This window comes from Bos indicus, chromosome 22 (genome assembly GCF_029378745.1).
Source record: "Bos indicus isolate NIAB-ARS_2022 breed Sahiwal x Tharparkar chromosome 22, NIAB-ARS_B.indTharparkar_mat_pri_1.0, whole genome shotgun sequence".
NCBI classification, from domain to species: domain Eukaryota; kingdom Metazoa; phylum Chordata; class Mammalia; order Artiodactyla; family Bovidae; genus Bos; species Bos indicus.
Window position 1 is genome coordinate 30,463,749 of NC_091781.1, and position 21,168 is coordinate 30,484,916.

At 43.3% G+C, this 21,168-nt stretch overlaps 1 protein-coding gene across 25 annotated transcripts in view; it reads left to right on the plus strand.

Annotated features, from left to right (window-relative positions):
- The window catches only part of FOXP1 (forkhead box P1), a 625,482-nt gene that overhangs the window by 502,446 nt on the left and 101,868 nt on the right, over positions 1 to 21,168 (plus strand). Inside the window, exon 1 of one of the 25 annotated variants that reach the window (XM_019984428.2) lies at positions 16,406 to 16,554. The exons of the other annotated variants lie outside the window; for them this stretch is intronic. The gene's annotated coding sequence lies outside the window, so the exon portion shown is untranslated. Of the gene's footprint in view, positions 1 to 16,405; positions 16,555 to 21,168 lie in introns of those variants that run through there. 25 annotated transcript variants of the gene reach the window in all.

Sequence of the window (21,168 nt, forward strand, 5' to 3'; positions counted from 1 at the left end):
ACAATCCTCACTCCGTTCCCTTTGAGGATTGGTTCTGAGACCCTTTGGATACCAAAGTCCAAGGATATTCAAGTCGCTTATGTAAAGGGAAAGGGAAGTCGCTCAGTCGTGTCCAACTGTTCGCGACCCCATGGACTGCAGCCTACCAGGCTCCTCCGTCCATGGGATTTTCGTAAAATGGTGTAGTATTTGCATATAACCTACTCACACCCTCCTATATACTTTAAACCATCTCTAGATTACTTTAATACCTGCTGCTGCTGCTGCTGCTAAGTCACTTCAGTCGTGTCCAACTCTGTGCGACCCCATAGACGGCAGCCCACCAGGCTCCCCCGTCCCTGGGATTCTCCAGGCAAGAACACTGGAGTGGGTTGCTATTTCCTTCTCCAATGCATACAGTGTAAATGCTATGTAAATAGTTGTAAAATACAATGTAAATGCCATGTAAGTAGTTGCGTGCGTGTGGCAAATGCATGTTTTGCTTTTTTGGAACTTTCTAAAATTTTTTTTCCTTAATATTTTCTATTGATGGTTGGTTGAATCTGAAGATGAGGAACCTGTGGATAAGGAGGACCAACTGTATATGTATGATACTAAAGTAGTTGTTGATAGGCTTCCTAAATCATTTATTGTCAGACTGAAAAAAAGTATGGTTGTCCTAGTTTGGCACACTGGACCTAGAAAAAAAGAGAAACTTTAATGTTGAATTCAGGACTGAGGAGCCATTGCAGGGTTTGTGGGAAAGGACAGTAAAAGAGTTTTGAGTGAAAACTCATTGGACCAAGAAGTCTGAATTGTACTTTCATCATGAGACCTTGGTGGGGTGGGGGATGGGGATTTCTTTGTTTTTGTTTTTTTAATATGGTAAAATGTCTTGAAGAAATTCCCAGGGCTTATGAATAGAAGACACTTTATTGAATTTTAAAGTGAAGTGGTGGGCCCATCTGATAAGAAACTTGTAAATTTGGGTGATTGAAAGAAAAATGCACATATGGTGAATTGAAACCTAGTGATTGATCCATGACTGGGACAGTTTGAGTGTACTTGGGGTTGACGTGGGGAATCCCTCCCAGAATGGCATCACATGAACCAAGATTTGCTGCTGCCATCATGTGCTTTATGATTTGGTGTTTCCCTCTTGCTGTGCTTTTCAAGGTTGATTGGAGATATTAATACGATTACTTCTTAATCTCCTGGAGAAAAGAAGTACCTGTATTAGTCATGTGCAAATGTCAAAACCCAACTTAGACTGGCTGGCAATGGGGGGAAAGTCTCTTGGCCCACAGAACTTGAAAGTTCAAGGTTTAGCCTGGCCTCAGACACAGCTGGGACTGGGCACTTAAATAATGTCACCAGGACTTGGTCTAGCTCCATTTTTTGTTCTGCTTTCTTTTTATGTTGGCGTCATGCTTTGTTAGATTCTCCTCTCCACTGAGACAAGATGGCTCGTAGGAGCCCCAGACTGACATATTTACAGTTTAGCAGCGCCTGCAGAAAACCCGTATCTCTTGCCCAGTAATTCCAACAAGAGCCTCTGAATTGACCGAATGACTTGAGTCATCTGTGCGTGAACTGATCACTATGGTCCAGGGGTCGGAAATATGCTGATTGATGACACAGGTGAGTCCTGTGCTCACCTTCAGATTACCCTGGATAGATTGGCTCCATTAAAACCACATAGATTCAGAATCATTACGTCTAAGTTGTACCTCAGTCGTCCTTTGAAAACATGGAGGAGTGGACCCTGCATAGATATTTTATCCCGTATCATCTTAAAGAGGGTGAAGCATACCATATTGTTAGTTTCAGCCAGTCAGCAAGTTTAATGGAAAAAATCACTTCCTTAAGAGTTGGGCAACTTGACACTCAGTCCCAACCCTGTGACTAACTGCTTGTAAAGCTTGGGAGAGACATGTAAATTAATTTCCTAGGATTCAGTTTCCATCAGAAACCAGAAACCTAGAATATTTTATCAAGTCCCTTTGTGCTGGGGGAAAAAAAAAAAGCTATATTTCAAACTTAGAATTCATCATTATCATGTTTTCCATATTATACTCATCTCATAGACTGGTATGTTCTAGACTATCAGCATTGTCTGATAGAATTTTCTACAATGATAGAAATATTCTATATCTTTGCTGTCCAATATGGTAATTTCTAATCATATTCTCTATTACATACTTCACAAGAGGCTGACGTTACCAAGGAACTTAATATTTAATTTTATTTTATTGTAACTGATTTAAACAAACATCCACATGTGACCAGTATCTCCTCTTTTAGCTCAGCTCTAGATTAATGGTCAAGTAGAGTTGTGTGAATTTTAGGTGGTAACAGTGGAAGTTGTCTTGATTTTCTGAGCCTTTGGTTGGTAATGATTGTTTATTTTTCACTCGTAATTTGTAGTTTAAAAAGTTCTGGTCATTCCAATAAATACAGAAAGACCACTGTCCCCAGATAAGAAAAGAGTGTTGTGTTAGAGGCTGATTTTTTCAGTTTCGGTGGTTCCTCATGCATCTCCCTGCCAGGTGGTATGAGGCAATGGAAAGAATGCTTAATTAGCAGTCAAAAGTTTTCGGTTCTGGTGTCGGTTCTGCCAGTAACCACTAAGATGCATGACCTTTGGCTAGTCATTTTTCCTTCCTGGGCATGAGTTTTCTCATCTGGAAAATGAGGGGGTGAAATTAAAATGATCTCTCAATCTGTTCCAGGTCAAAGTTTCTATGATTCTAAGTCTTTTTTTCTCATGCTCATGGCCGGGATGTGGCTGAGAGTTTCTGTGTAGCTGCTGAGTGTACTACGTCCGGTGACTGAAAGAACTAGGGAGATACTTTGGACCACTGAATCTGAAAGAACCCTGAGGAAAGTCAAGGTCTGCTTCAGTCTTGTTTAGTTTTCTAATCCAAGATAAATCTAGAAAGAAATAACAGGTAGCGTTAAGCAATGTATACTTGATTCAAAAGACAGGTTCGTCTGAAATGGGCTTCTGTTGCCACTTCCAGAGTTGAACATGGAGGTCAAGGCTTCAGACAGGGTGTTGTGAGATGGGTCAAAGTGAAGAATATTGAGTGAGGGACGAGGCGGGAGGATTGTTAGCCAAAAACTATAGCTACTACTGCTTGGTGGTAAGCCTAAAGGAGGAAATTCAGAGATACGATGTTCTTTGGTACCCGGGAAGTTAGGGTTAAGAAAAGATGTTTGGAGTGACTTCATCTGTGGAAGGTTGGTTTTTGAAGGAGGAGATGAATCACAAATGAAGAGAAAGAGGAAGGAAAGAACATTGGCCAGATTTGCAGGAGCAGGTAGGAGGATGTGAAGTGTTCCAAAGGACAGTGTGGTAGGATGTGTCAAACCAGTGCAGAGGGAGAGGCATCAGCTGGGGCTGAATAGCAACACCATGCTTACTTGGTGATTTAATTTTGATGCTCGGTAATGACAAAGGCTAATTGTGTTGTTAGCGTGTGATAAGGTGGCAGGGTTCAAACATGTATTGATGTGAGATCATGCTGGTGAATTCCCACTGTAAATAAAAGCTCCTATACCCCGTCTCCATAGGATAGTTTTGACACGGTTGCATCTTGTAGCTTTATTTTTATTTTTTAACTGGCTATCTTTATGTATGGTAACAGTCATCTCCAGAGATTCATTTTCATTTCAAAAAACTTTTAAAGGTGTTAATTGCATTTTTCAAAACTCTTATGTAATTATTTAAAATTATTCCACCGGCACCATAAATCAGAACTTTTCCCATTATATTGCCGAGGTACATTTATGACCTGTTTAGACACTTTTGATTTATAGGTTTAGGAAACAAGAGTATAGAAAGCATTGCCAAGTTTTAATTTGGAAATTTCTGTAGCCACGTCTGTTTCTGCAGAAAAGAGAAAAAGAAAGCTGGTGGGAGAGGTGATCGGGAGGTGTGATCACCGCCCCCCCCCCAACAATACGTACCAGTAAGACATAAGAAAAAGAGGCACAAGACCCAGTGTGGGGTGTCTTGCTCTGAAATGAGCAATTAGATGTCTTTCACGAGTTGTTTAATGCTTCGAAGTTTTATTTTTAAATGCTGGTTTTAGGTAACAGGGTGCTTAAATCTGAGTGATTTACTTGACTCCCTAGAACTCAGTTTCCCCATCTGTTAAATGTAGATTAATCATAGCATCTCTTCAATGGATTGTGGCATAAATTAAATGTTTGTTGGTTTATGCATTGAAAACCATTTGGCTATGAAGCACCTACTAAGATGCAGACACCCTGTTAGGTACCACATGAAGGTGATGGGAGGGGGCGATCCTGACACTGTGTCTGATATGGTGCTCAGTCTGGAACATGCTGATACCACAGATAAATATGCATGACCCCGAGTGTGAAACTGATCTTGGTAATTGTCAAGTAAAACAGCAGCAACTCCAGTTTAGATGTGAAATAATGAAATGCACACATTTAGAAAACTGACCACCCTACATCTGAGATGAGGCCATTCTATGAATTTAGAGATGACAAAAATTGACTGTGTGGAAGACAGTTAAGGCAGAGTTAATATTCTGAGCAGAAGAATTGCAGTTTTCTAAAGTCTCGGCAGGCTGAAATTTTGGATCAAAATGAAAAAGATCTTTCATGGGAATAAAGGCACAGCCCATTCCCCTGCCCAAGTGCAGAGTAGAGAGCTCTCACTGATCAGTGGCTAATGTCATAGTCACTCAGGGGATGACTGTAGAACCAGCAGGACCCAAGTGTGCTCTGGGGTGGGTGGGGGAGGGGGCACCGAGGACCCTTGGCTGCATTCAGAGCACAGTGAAGAATTAATTTAAGGCTCTGTCCTCCTTGAGGGACAGATGACACCTGGCCTGCTGCGCTTATTTCTGGATGCTGCATTTGAAGGCGGCCAGGGCAGACCAGAGCAGAAGGCCTTGTACATGTGTGCGTGTGTGCTCAATTGTGTCCGACCCTAGGGACTGTAGCCTGCCAGGCTCCTCTGTCCATGGAATTCTGCAGACAAGAATACTGGAGTGCATTGCGGTTCCCTTCTCCAGGGGATCTTCCCCACCCAGGGATCCAACCTCTGTCTCTGGGGTCCCCTGCTTTGGTAGGCAGGTTCTTTACCACTAGCGCCACCTAGAAAGCACTTAAGGGGACGGACAGAATCCAGACAGTGTGGGGCCCTGGTAGGATGGGGCAAAGTCATGATGGTGCAGGGTTAAATTGAATCATCCCTAGGGATGAGCTTGGTCCTAAGTGCGCAATTTCCAGAATCCAGGCAACCAAAGAAAAATAAGGTCTTGCCAGCACTGGGTCTTCTGCTTCTGAAGAGAAAGGTTAAGTTGCCACTATTGGTGACTGCTCTATGGCCCCAATGACATGTAAGCTGAGGCCTTTCTCTCAGCTTTTTCCTGCATCAGGCAAGAGCCTCCAGAAGCAGAGCCAAATGAAGGGAAGCCTTGAGCAACGAAGATCCTTTTCAGGGTGTCTGGTGTTGGCAGCAGCTCAGGAAATTGCTTTTCCCGCCCTTCCAGCCTTATCTCCATTCAGGATTCTTTTCATTTGACAAAATTAGCAAGACAAATGGAAGATGGATGATTTTTTTTAAAATATGAATCACTGTCTACCTTCAGTTGTATTGTTGTAGGTACAGTTGTATTGAACTTAGTGACTTGAATTTATTCAGCTATAAAATGTAAAGTAGTTTGTGTAATCCTTGAATCATAGTTTCTCTTCAGTTTGTCTTTTTTAAACTTTCAAAGATTCTGATTGATCATCAATTGTTCTATATAAACCCTTTTGTTTTTATTTTTTTGTATGTGAGGTCACTCCATCACAAAACTGAAGTGTTTTTCAGATGGGAAATATGGGCGAAATTGGGGAAAAGAAGAAAAGCCCTTTGATAGCAAAGAAAGGAAGATATAGCAGGAATTATAATTGTGCCAGCCTTGCTAAGTTCCTCAGTGTTACTGGTTCTTGCTTTCTCCCGTGTGGATATGTGTATACACTCTTCCCAGTAGTTGATATGTCCTTCCTACTTGCCCACCCAACTACCAAGTCACACCATTATCCTTAAATTTGCAGCATAATCCTTATCTTATTTGAAAAGCCCCCTTATTCCCTAAAGCCAGGGAGGGAGCCTCCTTTCTCTGCCCCCTCCATGTGTGTCTCTTTTCTTTTTTTCCCATTGTTCAAATGATGGCTAATGCCAGGCCGCGCACTCTGAGAGCACTAGAGAGTTCTGCACCTTGCCTTGGGTAGTGTAGACGTTGGAAGCTTTGAAAAGAAGCTTGAAATTAGCTCATTAGGTCAAAGAGCATCTGTTTGGGTGTAAGTCAAATCCTCTCTGGGGCTGTGGTGGCCAGGGTTCTACCAAATGCTTTCCTTCCCAGAGACAAGAGTAGCAAAATATTATCCAAACATAGGCAGACGGTTCCGTTAATTGTGCCTCATGTTGGCCAGCCTGTGTGTTCTCAGCACTCAGGGCAGATCCCTCCTTTGATATTCCCAGTGGATCCTTGAGAATTCATTTAAGAAATCACCAGACTCCTTCACATACCCAAGCGATGACCTGGCTGGCGGTTCTTACCTACTGGGCAACCTGAAGCTAGAAGAGGGGCTGCCTCATGACCTTGAATTTAAAAACAAAACAAGATGATCGAGTGTCTTCTCCTGCTGTTGAGGTTCAGTGGATGAAACAGCTACTGCTTAGTTAAATTTGGGAGTTAGGATCGATACTACCTCCATCACAGAAAAAGAAGAAGTCAACAAGAGTGAAAAACCATTTTGCCTTCTGATATTTCATTATAGCAAAAGGAAAAGGTTGAAGGAAAAGCAGTTTGTAACAATAAGAATGGTATTAGGACACATTTAAGTGCTTCCAGTATGCCAGGCATTGACCCATTTTAACTCATTTGATCCTAGCCCTCTGGGGGAAGTACTAGGCTTAGATCCTTTTATAGATGTAGAAACTGAGGCACTTAGACATGAAAAATTTACCGAAAGTACAGTCAGGAAGTGGTGCAGCCAGCATGAGAACCCTTCTATAGGAAAGTGTCTGTGGGCCTTTTATGTCCAGGGACAACATAAGCCCCAACACGGCACTGTTCCATCTTTACATCTAAGACACTGATGCCAGGAGAGCTCGGGTACCATCCAGGCTAGGACTGCTGGCATACTGCCTTTTGCCCAGTGACATCTTAGAAACGATGAAGAGGAAAGTGCCTGCCTGTTTGTCTGTGTGTCTGTCTCTTCTCAGCAGTGGAGGTGGCAGTGTGAGGAGCTCTTTAATCAAGAAGTAACTCAAGAGAAAGCACAAGCCCTTTTCCCACTGCCTCTCCTCCCATCCTGGTTGTGGCTGCCAACAGATTCAGGGCCAGTTTCACCTTCAAGTGATCAGCCGAGTTTGTCGCTGTTCACATAAGAAACAAAGAGGGTATCAGAATTCTACCTTTGTATTATTTCAGGTTCACTCTTGGTCACATGAGTTTTCCAGGTGAGTAGAAATGGACCTGCCTCTGTTCTTCCACACCTAGTTCTAGACCCCAGCCTGGTCTCCAGCTTAGCATATGGTACGGAAGCCTTGTTTTGGAGTCACTCAAGCCCCACTCCCCTTACTAGCTGTGAGATATTAACTGAGAGCCTCAGTTTCTTCATCTGTTATGTGGGCACAATAATCTCTTTCACAGGGCTGTTTTAAGCATTAAGAGATATTATGGAAAGTGCCAAACTCATCATGACCTCTCATTAAATATTTGCTCTATTTCTTGGCCATCCTGTTACTAGGCACCACCCTTTCCTCATTTTCCCTTCGTTTGTCAACCCCTGTTCCGAGGCCCTGGTCTGTACCTCCTAATTTGTAACTGGCAGGCTATTTACATTATTCCCGGCACCTCCTTGATCATGACTGGCTTTGGGTTTTGTTTTCTTAGCTCTTATCTCAAAGTCACCTGAGCTCTGTAACCAGGAAGCCAGAAGTTCTCTAATGCAGGGCTGAGCTCTAGAGGGGAGAGTCACACCCCACCTCTTTCATCCACCAGCCTGGTGACCTAAGACGAGTCCCCTGACACGTGCTATCATCAGAGGCTGCTGGGCTAGACACTTGTGCCCAAGTGCTCTCCACGCATCAGATCAAAGACCCACACCAGTGCTCTCGGATCAGGAAAACTGAGTTTAAAAATAGACACCTTCCCACCTCAGAAAATACTAAAAGAAACAACCACTGTGAGACAGAGAATTGCTCCCACTTTACAGATGAGGAAATACACACAAAATGGACTTTTGTGATTTACCTAGTTTGCTGGTTAGTAGAGAAGATTTGATGCAAACCCACATCTTTCACACTGCAAATTCCAGGGAACCTCCTCCATATGCAGCGGTATATGTATATAATAGGATTCCTGTTTGGTAGGTGATCATGACAATGATGAGGGAGTATACGATGGGGCCCCGCCATTTCAGAAGGCTGGCCAGAGCAAAGGAATATGTGCCAAACCGGGAAGCAGTCAGGAGTAGCATGAGGCAGAGAGAAGAAAGCTGGAGGGCAGAACAAGTTGGCAGGGCAATGTGATAGAGAATGGATAAGAAAGAGTGTCAGAAAACAGTGCGCCACCGAGCTCCCTGATTCCAGAGGTCTAGCCTGTTGGGTTGTGACATTACATAGATGTGTCTTGACCCATCTCAAAAATTGGACATCACTGAATTTAATTAAGATCAATTAGACATTCCTCCTATTGTTCAAACACACAATACCTTATTTGTCTGAAAAGAACAAAGTTCTATATGACCTGAAAGCTTCCTGCTTCTCTATTGCTTTTCCTCATGAGAAATGAAATGCCATTTAAAACACTAAAAAATAAATAATGGGCCTGCTGGCTGGACTGTATGTGCTTCTGTATGCATTTTCTTAAGATGAGACTCACTAGATCTCAAAAGGAATCTAACATCTCTGTGATGCTATGCTTCCTTGCAAATTTCTTTTTTTCATCCAGCCCAAACTTTACCTGTGGCTTCAACCTGAGATGGAAATGCCAGCCCTCACCAGTAGTTACCTGGCATATAATGCTTTCCTGTCTCCTTTCTGATACAAAGCAAAGAGAAGCAGGTGAATGGCTTGTGAGGTTGGACCAGAAATTCAGAAAATAGTTTTGGAGGGAGCAGGCGTAATGCAAAGAGACAGCTTTGATGGTTAAAGAAGAGGGAAAAAGTCACAAGGACAGAAGACATAAACATGTGTGAAAGTCAGGTGGTTTTAGCCCATCCTGTGAGGCCCCAGCTTAATTCAGCAAGTCCTAAAGCTTGTTAGTGACTTACTCAGTGGACCACGAGTTGTTGGTGTTTCATAGGGTTTGTGACCTAGAGAGGATCAGAAGAAGAACTTTTGAGTTGTTTTGCAAAAAAACATCTTTTCCCTCCCTTTGTTCCCTGCTTTTCTGTTGACACGACAGTGTCCAAGATTCCAGAGCTCTCAGATCCTGTTTATATTTTTAAACTATATTCGTGGTAGTTTTATTTATGACATTAATTGTAAGCTAAAAAGCACCCAGAAATTAGTGCTCTGCTAGGGTAAAATGTGTACCAGACACATAATGAGTAGTTAGTTGCAGTCGTCGTCGTCATTATTACTAAAGAAAACATGGAGAGTATCTTAGCCATCTTCCTTTTTGTTTAGGTGAAATGTGAAGTCTCATAGAGGTGAGGTGATGTGCCCACGATTGCATGTGAGCTCATGCAAAGTCTTTAGTAGACCCCAGTGTCCTGTCTAATATTCCTGCATCATCTCAGGCTTAAATAGACCACTTGAGGCTTCTCTGGACTAGAAGAGATTTGCTTACCTCTTGAGGGGCCAATTGGGAGAGTCCCAGTTTGAAATTGTTTGGGGAACTCCCTGAACCTTCAAAGAGTGGGAAGTGGATGCAGAAGGGCTTGGACCTTAATGTCCTGCCTCAGCCTCTGCCCCTGCACCCTTACACATCTCCTCTCGTCCCAATCTCCCTCTTGCATTCCTGCCCCTGCCAAGAACTGGCCTCATCACTTTCCTCTAGGAGAGAAGACAAATCTTTGAATTTTTATACGGTTTCTATTAAAGGTAGAGTTGTGTGTGTGCGCCTGTGTGTGTGTAATCAGTGACTATTAAGGAAAGAAAAGCCATAGAGAGCTCTAGGGCCCCAGAAAAGATTTTCTGTGTAGCCGTTTCTATGCCACACAGTGTGGAAGGTAATTATCTTTGGAGGGGATTCCACAGCCCTGCGCAGGCTTCCCCGGTGTAAGATTTATCGTCGGCTGGATTGGGTGTTCTTTTTAAGAGCATTTACTCAGCATCTAAAACGCCGTCAAGAGCGCTACTTCCTGAATGCTTCCGAGGTTGCAACTGCTAAGCTGCATCTGCCCATCTTGGAGATATATTTTTGAAATGGGATGCAGGGATTTATAAGGCCTCGTGCTTCCCGTTGATACTGACAGGAGTTGCCTCCTTCAAGCCTTGCTCGCTGCCACAGAAATTCTCCCAATGCCCAGAGCCCTCCTCCCTGCCTGCCTGGCCCGCACACCAGGGCACCTGTCGTGGGGATCGGGCCTGGAAGCACGTCCCGTTGTTTGGCGGGGGGACTCGTGCCAGCTCATCAATCTCAGAGTTAACTGTTGTCTTACTTAAACAAAGGATAGACACAAAGGTTCTTACCCCCACCCCTTCCTTTTATATGAGTCTTATGAATGCCAGAGGAAAAGTTGAGCCGTGAGCCAGCTAAATATACTGTATCATGAAACCTTAGGGACCACTGAAATGGGAACAGTGGCCCTTTACTGCTAAGAAGGTGTTTTATTGAAAATGCACTGACATACCTCTCCCCGGAGAGGGAGCAAAAGAGAAGGCAAGATGCCTGGCAGTAATACAGGTTGTTCTCTTAGGCGAGCTAAAATATAGAGTTTGGCACTCCTGTGCTCCGAGCCAGCCGGCAATAGAGTAGACGGATGTGCGTTTTTACATTAGAAGTGCCGTATTTCACCCATGGCACCCCCTCCTCCCCATTTTATTTTTTAAGTATCTTAATTTATATATTCCAGTTAATAGTTCATTACATGGCCTTTCTCTCTCCAGCTTTTAAAAGTTGTCTTTAAAATACGTTGAGGTAGTCAAAAATATCCTGGTCCTGGCAAGCTTACCAGCAGAGGGCAGACGTAAAGAAGGTTTGGACAGGAGGGTGTGCCAGCCTAGGGTCGCAGGAGGGTGGCGTGACCTGGGAGGGAGACCTGTGAGCATTGTTCAGAGGGCAGGATGGAACATGCTCCCTCTGCCTCTCTGCAGGCCTGCTGCACACCTCTGGTCTCCGGAAAAACTGACTTTCCTGCCTAGAGGTGGCCAGTGCCTTAAAATGATACTCAGCAATTTCTACATAATGAAACGTATAAAAAAATATCCAAATGTCATCTCATCGCCCGAGAGCCATGTCTTCTTTTCCCCTTCAGTGACCCAGTTCTGCTTATGCCTAAAATCGAGAGTTTGCATGTGGGTGTCATCAGCCCTGTCACTCTTGGGAGGGGAAATAAAGATTCCTGCTTGATGGCGATAGTGATTCTTCCTTCCTGATGCCTGAAGGATGAAGCTCTTTGGGAAATGCCCTCCTGCCCTGAATCATGTCCCTTTTTGAAACTTTTGTGCACCTTGGTGTAATCAGTTCTAATCTTATGGTAGAAGCAGTTCGGTAATACATTGTTTTTTTGTTGTTGTTTAGTTGCTAAGTTGCGTCCAATTCTTCTGTGACCCCATGGACCGTAGCCCACGAAGCTCCTCTGTCCATGACATTTTCCAGGCAAGACTACGGAGTGGGTTGCCATTTCCTCCTCCAGGGGATCTTCCCGACCCAAGGATTGAACCGGTGTCTCCTGCTTTGGCAGGCGGATTCTTTACCACTGAGCCACCAGGGAAGCTGTCCAGATACATTGTACATTATATTAAAACAAAAGATTATATTATAGCTGGAGCACAAATGAAAGAGATTGATTTCTTGCTGTCAATCAGATGCAGAGTTTGCAATAGATGTTGGCCATTTTTCTTTTCCACACATGATTTTGTTTACCAGTGACAATCTATGAATATCTTTACATTTCAAGTGAGGGATTTTTTTTTTTTTTTTTTGGAGAGGGTGGTAAATGTTTTCTATACCTTTCGTGCTCATCGTATTCCTAAGTTACCTGAATGTTGACATGTCAGGGTGTGTATCCAGGAAATTAACTAGGAACAATTGCATAGTAAAATGTTGCATTAAATGGAGATGCTCATGGCAATTTAGAGGATGTCAGGGAGAGAAATTTAAACTCCTATGCAAGAGTGAGAACTCACCGTCAGAAGAAAACATAATTGCTTTCACTGTCCATATAGACATAACAATGACATAAACAATGTCAATATGGAGCTAACCACCTTTGCTCCCTGGAGATGGATGATGTATTAATTTATGTTTTTAAGTAAAAGCACCACTTAAATCAAGAAGGAATGGCAGGTCCTTGGAGACAAATGCCCAAATCTCAGGAATCAGGCATGGCTGTTGCAATTTAGTTTCTCTAATTGGCTGACAGTTGGCGGTCTTTGGAGACATGAGAAATACTAAACCCGGGCTTCTCTGGAGAGACTTCTCTTCCCTGGGCAGGTCAGGAAGCCCATCCTGGAGCGAGGGCATACAATTTTGTATTCCTGTTGTTTCTTCATTTTCTCCTATAGCAACAGAATCAGTCGGTTCAGTCTCTTTAAGTTCTGTCATCTCTGAATATGTTCTGGGTGCTCCATGAAAGTAACTGGAAAAGAAAAAGGAAATAAGTATTCAAACAAGGGTTGTCTGGAAGAAGATGGGGGATTAAGATGTTGGCCCCTCAGAATTCCCTAGCTGTCCAGTGGATAGGACTTCTCGCTTCTCCCACGGAAGGTACGAGTTTAATCCCTAGCTGGGGAACTAAGATCCCACATGCTGGGTGGTGTGGCCATAAAAAGGTTGATTTTTTTTTTCCAATCTATCAAATTATTCATCAATTTTTATTTTATTTGCTCTTGCAGAGTGACTATCTGGTCATAATTCCTATGAGAACCTTGTAGAGATAACTGACTTCATCTGAGGAGGTGTGTTGCTCTCAGTGTTGCTAGAAATACGTGAGCCAGTGTCCAGTTACATGCCCTTTTTCTGATTATTGCCAAGCAGTTTCTGGCAAAGCAGGGCCTCAGTTGGAGCTTAGGACCACGTGGGCCTGGCAGTGTGGCTGCTGTTGCCTCCGCCGCTGTGCCGTCCATCAGAACCTGGGAGTGACGTCCTGATGAGACGCTGCTTCTGACCCTTCCTTCAATACCTCTGCTCTCCATTCTCAGCTCTGAATGGGCAGTAAAACCTTTCCCTTCTTCTGTGTTCAAGGCTAAGGCTCACAGAACCAAACATAATACATGATTTGAGTCCCAGGTGTGTTATTTGGTGGTTAGAGTTTGGTGTGGGATCACAGTAATCTGTCCTTAAGTACACAGCCAGCTGCACAATGGACTCATTTAGCAACTGACAGGTTTCTTAATATGTGGTGTCTGAACAAGGGCTGTATCTGTTGTGGGTGTTAGGATGTGGGCATCAAAAATATTTTTAAGTACAGCATTTAGCATTTCCTTCACTCTTCCTTAAACATTAACTCTTCCCCCACCCCTCTCAGGTGTTCATTTTATAATATCACGGCCTCTCTTTTTCTGGGACTATTCAGTGTCTTGTTTCCCCTTGTGGTCCATGGAGCTAGGTATATTTGATTCTTTAAAAAATAAAAATAAAAAATCACTTTGCCTTTCTGAACTGCAGCTTCCTCCTTAAATGGAGATTGCAATTTCTGTTCCAAGTGAGAACTCAATGAGCCCCTGTGGCGGAGTAACCCATTCTAAAGCCCACCCCTCAATGCAGACTCTTCTAAAACTCCCCCAATTCAACGTGCAAATGCTACTGTTTTTATTTTTAATTATTTTCATTTTTTTGCCTTTCTGATCCAGCCTTTCCAGAATGTCCTGGCAATCATAAAATAAATGGTATTAACTATAACATTTCTATTGTTTTCCAGCCATGGAAAGCTCCGGTTCTCACAGAATCACAGGCATGGGGCAGCTAGACAGGACCAGATGGAAATGGATCTTGAGAGCCCAGAATTAATGAAGTGACCTGGGCGTATAAAACTTATCCAGGTTTATCTCTGATGGTACATTTCCTTGCCTAGAAGTAGTCTCTGAGTCACCCTGTCATGTTTGGAGAGAGGGTGGGAAGGGCTCCAGGTGGCCTCTGCATATGCTAAGCCACTTCCCTCTTCATACTGTCACCTCCCCCCTTTCCCCAAACATCAGTCCCCTAAACACCACCTCCCATGGGGCCTTCGAACCTCTCCTGCTCCACTCATCTCCCCTGCTCTATGGTCTCAGGGTGCTTAATGCCACCATCATGCAGTTTAGTACTTGTGTAACCACCACGTTGCATCACTCTCTAATTATTTTGTGCAAGGCTCGTCTCCACAGCTGGGTCACAAGCGTCTGTAATATTTGTTGTTTGTTTGTTGTTTGGATGTTCCTGGAGACAATCAGCTTTTAAACACTAACCTGCCAAGAAGGTAGTCCAACTTGTAAAAGCATCCTTGAGTTTTACGTATGTTTCTTAAAGAATTTGTCTTAAAAAAAAAAAAAAAAAAAGAATTGCCTCTCTAAAGGGGACCCTGATGTTGCTCACAGACATTAAATCTCTAACAAATTTTAATACCATTGAAAAAAAGCACATTTGGATTTTGAAATGAGTATTTCTCCTCTCTCACTGTGCCTTGGTTGGAGAGAACTTCCTATATTTTTATTTCCTGTCTTTGGGGCCCTGCCAGCCCCTACCGAAGGAGGAGGGCCTTGTCTCTTTAAGAGTCAGAACTCTACTGATTCATGGTACACTGGCAGATTTAAGGCCCCTCTCCCCAAAAAAGAAGCCCTTGGTTCTCTGTTGAATATTCATGAGAGGGTGGGGTCACATTTTTGTGACCTGAAAAATCCCATTAATAAATTTGTTATCTAACACAAAAACACTTTAGGGTGGAGCGCAGACTGTGCTGCGCCCATTTAACATCTGATCTTAAGTTGACAGTCAACTGGCGCTTTTGTCTCTTTTATTGCCAGATTAATGGAATTGCTTGCTCCCCAGCTGACCTGATTGAAATTCAGATATTTGCTTGATTGGAAATATTATCAATATGCTTTCTGGTGTACAGTAACACCTCAAATGGAAAAATACTTTCAAGTAAAACTGAAATTACTGGGTTAGGATTTGTGCCCCCCCCCCCTTTTTTTTTTGAGGGAAAACAATCATTGATGTCACAACCACTTTTTTGCCTCGAATATTTTGAGAAAAAGAACAAAAACGTTAGAGTCTTGTTTGTTTTGTAAGCATAGGCCAAAAGTTTTCCTCTAAATTGAACAAAGGTAAATTAGAGAGGTGATTTCTAGAGCTGCCGAAAGTGACTAAATTAACCTGGCACTGAAACCGGGCCAGTTGAGCCAACAAAGTTTAGCATATTGGTGACTTTTTTTTTTCTCTCACACTGTATTCAGCTTTAAAGAGCAATGACTACTTCTAACAGAGGTCATCTTCAAGTGCTCCTTGAGAGTAGCCAGTGTTGTTGCTGTTGTTGTATAAATAAGAAAGGAATTTAGAGAATTATTTCTTAGCGAACGAGTGGCAGATGCTTGCTTCAGCAGCTGTCGTTCTAGAGGGGAAGTAGCTTGGTTCAGCGACAAGGCACGTTGGTTGTTATTTATTCCAACCCCCGAGTCGGGTTAGTTTTCCTCTGAGCGCACAAGCACACTTTGGCGAAGCCGACTCTAGGAAAGAAAAGGGCGGGGGGTGGGGAGCGGTGCATAAAAAGAGGCCAAGGCCGGGTTAACCCCAGGGCGCGAAGCGAAAGTTCTCCCGCAAAGGCCGTTTTCGAGGAAGTTCTCCGGCGCTGCCTTTGAGCCCCGCATCCCCTTCCGATTCTCAACAGTTGCTCCAAGCAGTCGGGGTGTGCGCCCGGGCGCGCCAGTTCCCCTGCTTTGCCGCTCGGGTTGCTCTGAAAGGCCGGGACAACTCTTTGTCAGTTTCCAAGAGGAAACAAACACGCCACCCCACCAAAAAGCCCCGACCCGGCAGCCCCGGCCGGAGGGAGAGACGCGCGCCGCGCCCGGCTTCCCAGACGTCAGCCAGAGGCGGGTCAAAGGGTTAACAGCAATTAAGCGGAGTTGCTCCCGAAACAAAAGCCGGGTTTCAGCAGAGAGTGATTTCACCTGCCGCGAGGAGGGGGCCGGGGGCGCGGGCGCGGGGCACGGGCCGCGGAGCCCATTGTGTGGGGCGCGGCGCGGCGCGGGGTGTTTAGAGGCGGGTTGTGATTGGTGGAGCAGGGCGGGGCGGGTGGGCGCGGCGCGGCGCGTCTTGTCAGCCCGCGAGCCGGAGCGCCCCTGCGCGCGTGCAGTCCGCCCGCACGCCGAGGCCGCCGGACCCCACGCCCGGCCCGCGCGGGCGCCCCGAGCCGGCTCCGCGCGCCTGGCGGCTACATGGAGAGTGTCAGGTTGGTCCCTATGATTGATATTCGCCGTTCTGCTCTCCTTCCCGGGCTCCGCGGTGCCAGCTTCCTGGGGCCTCATTGGGGAAGGCAGGAGCGCCCGAGGGTTTCTAAGTTGAGTCTTTTGGAAGAAAAATAATAATAACCATCGCTGTTTACCAACTTGGGTGGGAGTTGCGCTCTGGAAGTGGAGGCGGAGGAGGGAGTGGAAGGGTGGGAAGAAGCAGCTCCAGGCCTGTGGGTCCTGAAAGAGAGAGATCACTCACCCCCCCCCCCCTTCTCTCTTGCTCTCCCTTTTTTTTAATGTTCATGGGTGGGGTGTAGTTGAGAGTTGGAGGAAGTCCTGCTTGTGTTTTGCTCTCGCGCTCTCGCTCGCTCTTTTTTTTCGTTTGCGACTCGTTTTCTGCCGGTCTGGCCTTCAGGCAGCCACTTTGGTAAAGCCCTCGCCATCACTCCTTTCTGGGGACGTTTCTGGGGTGTGATTTATGTCACTTTCAGAGCGTGTGAAATATACAGGGAGCCTTCCCTCTCAATGTAACCCATGTAGATGTTTCTTTGGTTCTGATAGTTTGTTTCTATATCTGTCTAGGCTATTTTCAGCTTAGCCGTTCAAATTCAAGGAGTTCACACACAGTCAAGGAGCGTGGGGCGGGGGGGGGGGGGGGGGGGGGGCGGTGGCGGGGAAGGGAGACGAATAAAGCCCCAGGCCAGAATGGGCAAGCCGATGGAGGGGCACCCCGGCAGGTTTGGGAGTTTCAGCCTCTGCTGCATTACTTTGCTGGTTAAGTAGTGAGTGGGGTTTGGGTTAGGACGCGCAGCCGACTGAGGAATTGCCACGGGGTGCTCCCATCTGAACGGTCTCTGAATGTAGCAAACTCAACTGTCAGAACTGCCTGAAGGACGGTCAGCGGAAAGGAGACTTTCTTGTGCCCCCGCCCCCACCCCCAAGTGTCGTGATGGGAAGGAGGGGACCTTTAGGAAGTGGGTGGTAAAGTTTTAGAGCAAAGTACATATAGACTCTTCCTCTTTGGGATTAACTCCTTCAAGGCCTGCTGATTCAGAGTAAAATATCTATTAATTTTATATTCTTGTCCACACAGATCAAATGCTCTAATCAAGCCAATTTAAAAATGCAAATCACCTAATTTCCATAGATTCCAGCATTCTGAAAGTGACACATTTGGGGGAAAAATTAAGCCTGATAACAGGAAATGTGAATCATACTATCAATGACTAATCTGCTTAAGAAAAAATAAGTTACATTTATTTTATTAAGAAGTCAGTGTTAAAAAGAGCTTTTTTTTTTTTACTTTAAATCGAGTGAAGTTTTTATTTTAGTAGCGACCTTTTATTGCTTTTTGTTGTTCATTTGTTTGTAATAGATTTTCCAAAAGGAATGTGCAGTCAAAGGTGGTTTATGTGGTGAAGTGTTCAAGCTAGCATGTCATTGTCAGAAACCTCAAACATGATCACATTAGGATTCTAGTTTAGGATCTGTGCTGTTACTGTCGTTTAAAAGAATACAAGGCTTTCTCGAATGTTAAGACTCCTCCTGAAATGAACCGAATGAAGGCAGAAGCGCATTCTCCTAATTGATGCCCTTCACTTACATTGAAAAAAGGTCTGCTTCCATTTTACTTGATTCTTTGTAGCTGCCTGACACATTTCAGTGAAAAGTGTGTAAAAATGAAACCAAAATACAGACTGCCTACCCAGAGACACTGGCTGACTTATTCTAGGATGTGATAGAGCCAAACTGAAAACGGATTGGGCTGACACTTGATAATCAAAGTTGATTTATTGTTCATTAGTACTGCATTAGCCCTTTCAGGCAAGACAGTTATTTGTGTAGTGGCCTGTCAAGAGCAAGACTACCAGCACCTGTCATTTCTAAGGCATGAGATAAGCAACCAGATATTAAGATGATGCAAATAAAAATATGTTGGACTAGGTAAAGGGCCACGTGATCATAATTTTTTTTTAAGAAAAAAATTGGTCAATGCCAATCTGTAAGAAGTCTGTTAAATGTGTGTGTGTGTGTATTACCCTTAAGGAGTACTTACAGAATGAAAGTAATGGCCTTTATGCTCTCTCATTTGCCCCGAGAACTTTCTTTTCTAACCATATATGCAGTTCATTTGATAAAAAGTTGGTCAGTTAAGGAAATGAGGAGCCTAACATGCCAATTCTTTAATCTGAGTAATTCATGGAAGGTAGATTTCCCATTTGTGTTGTGTTTTTAAATAAATATATTTCATTAAATGAAACTCTCCTAAGCATGGACTGATATTATGAAGATGTGATGACATCATAGCTAAGCTATGATAATGTCGGATAATAATGTCAAGTGCATTTTCTGTAACATGTTTCACTCTCGATTTTTTTTTTTCCTTCCTTCTCTGGAAGCGAATGATCTCATGACATACACAATAGAAAACAACCTAAGTGTCAAAAGAAAATAAAATTAGTGAACTTTTGTCTGCAGCCATAGAAACACAGATTAACTCATATTTTTCCGGAGAACAGAATGGAAACATTCTGCATCAAGCTATAGAGTGTATTGTCTTCTCTGAATTTTCATTTGACAGGGATTTTAGAGGCTGTGATCTTAATTAAATCTCAACTAGCTGAAGTAATGCATCTAAAGGCATGCAGTGTTGCGTAACCTTGCTCAGTTGGTAAACCATAAATCATCAGAAAGCTTATGATAGGAATGGTTGGCTTGAATTTTTTTGTTGTTTGCAGTCAGATGTACCTTAAAAACAAAACCCTGACCATCACTACCGTGTCTTTGCACGTTGTCAGGAGCTGTCACTTGAAAGATAAACTCTTTCATGACACTGACCAGTTCTGCAACTTTTCAGCCAACCTCCACACAATTGCAAGGTACAGTGAAATTAAAATCCAGATTAATTAAAAGCAATGAAATTCCAGCTTTATTTTGGCTAACGTGGCAGAAGTGTGTTGCAGCTACAGTGCTTCTAAGACAGTCAGGAAATGGTAGTGTGACCAGCGTCTAAGCCAGAACTAAAATGTTAATAAAATTTGAATTGGCAAAAAAGAAGATTGAAGAAATTTATTCTGTGATTTAGTTGCAGATGAACACCACTAAAGAGAAATGGATAGCTATCCTCTTAGGAATTGGACAAATAGAGTAGTCAGAATCCACTTCAGGTAGTTCTGTGACTGAGTGTGGTTTACAAGCAGGAGTATTAGGCAGCAACAGTTGACCAGAAAAGGTTCGAGTAAATAAATGCATAGTGCCTGTGTATGTGTCTGTTATGTGTTAAAATGCATATGAATTTGATGACAAGGAATTAGAGTAATTTAATAGCTATTAGATAGTCTCGATCTTACAGATTCTCCTAGTGATTGTAAATACTTGGTTATTTACTTTTAGTGCCTTTTAAACAGATTTCTTTTTCTTTTTCTTTTTTTTTTTACTGCTGTGTATGCTGTGGTAGAAGCAGCCATCTACACGTAAAAATTGAGAAAGCTATCGAGTGATACATTGATCCTATACATCTTTGTACAAAATATATCAGACTTGGAGTTATGCTGCTGATACTCTGTAGCTCTCTGGGGGCAGAGAAGGAATGGACTTTGTGTATACCTACATGCCTAGATTTGGGGATAAATTTGAATTTGTTGCTCTTTGGTGAAAGATTTCTGTTCTTGGCAGCAGCATGATGTTTCTGGACATTGGTTTGAGTCATTTCTAAGTGTGCAGTACTTTTTCCCCCTCCTCATAAATGGCTTTCTATATTCACCTTTATTTACTCTTTTTAAAAAGAGAAAACTCAGTTACCTCTTAGCTGAACAGTCCTCTGCAGGTTGTGGGAACTTGAATTATCTGGAAAGACCTGAACTGGGCCTCGACTTGAGGATTGTAGGAGTAATCTCTGAGTCTTTCTTCCAACCTGGCAGCTTTTGAAGAGAAATTAATTTAGAATGAGAGAAATAAATATTGAATACATGCACTGTGCCTCCTTTTCCAATCTGGTTGAAAGCAGCTAATCAATGAAGTTGCAGGCTAAATGTTAGGGTGCACTTTTGGGGGGATACCTTGGTATCATGTTTTAATTTTTAAGCTTTATCTGGCCTTTAAATCTGAAACATCATTGTTCAAATAACTGAGAACAAGGTAAATCAACAACATCAAAAAGGTCGGCTTCTGTGATTTCTCAAGGGCTTGTTATTTTGTACTTCCCAATTCTATTTGATGTCTTGACAAAACAAGATGACACAGGGGAGAATACATTAAATTTTGATTTTTTTCATCTAACCTGTTACAGTTGTGGCAGCTTAATTTCTTTTACTTTGTCCTGAAGATGGTTTTTGGTACAATTACTCTAATTGTCACACCACTTCATGAGGGTGGGTCTGGCTTTCCCATTTGCCTTGATTTTTACTAGGCGTTTTTGAACATGTTTTGTCCTTTATCACATAAGGAGCTTTGGGTTGGGCTCTGTCTTCATTAGAAATAAATCAGTGAATGGTGAGATTGTCAGAGAAGCAACTGATGTTTTCTCATTAGAATCTAATTTGCACCCTTTAGTTTAATTGTTATGGATAACGTGTTGGAAATTGGCATGGGAAACTACATAATTTGAGAAACAG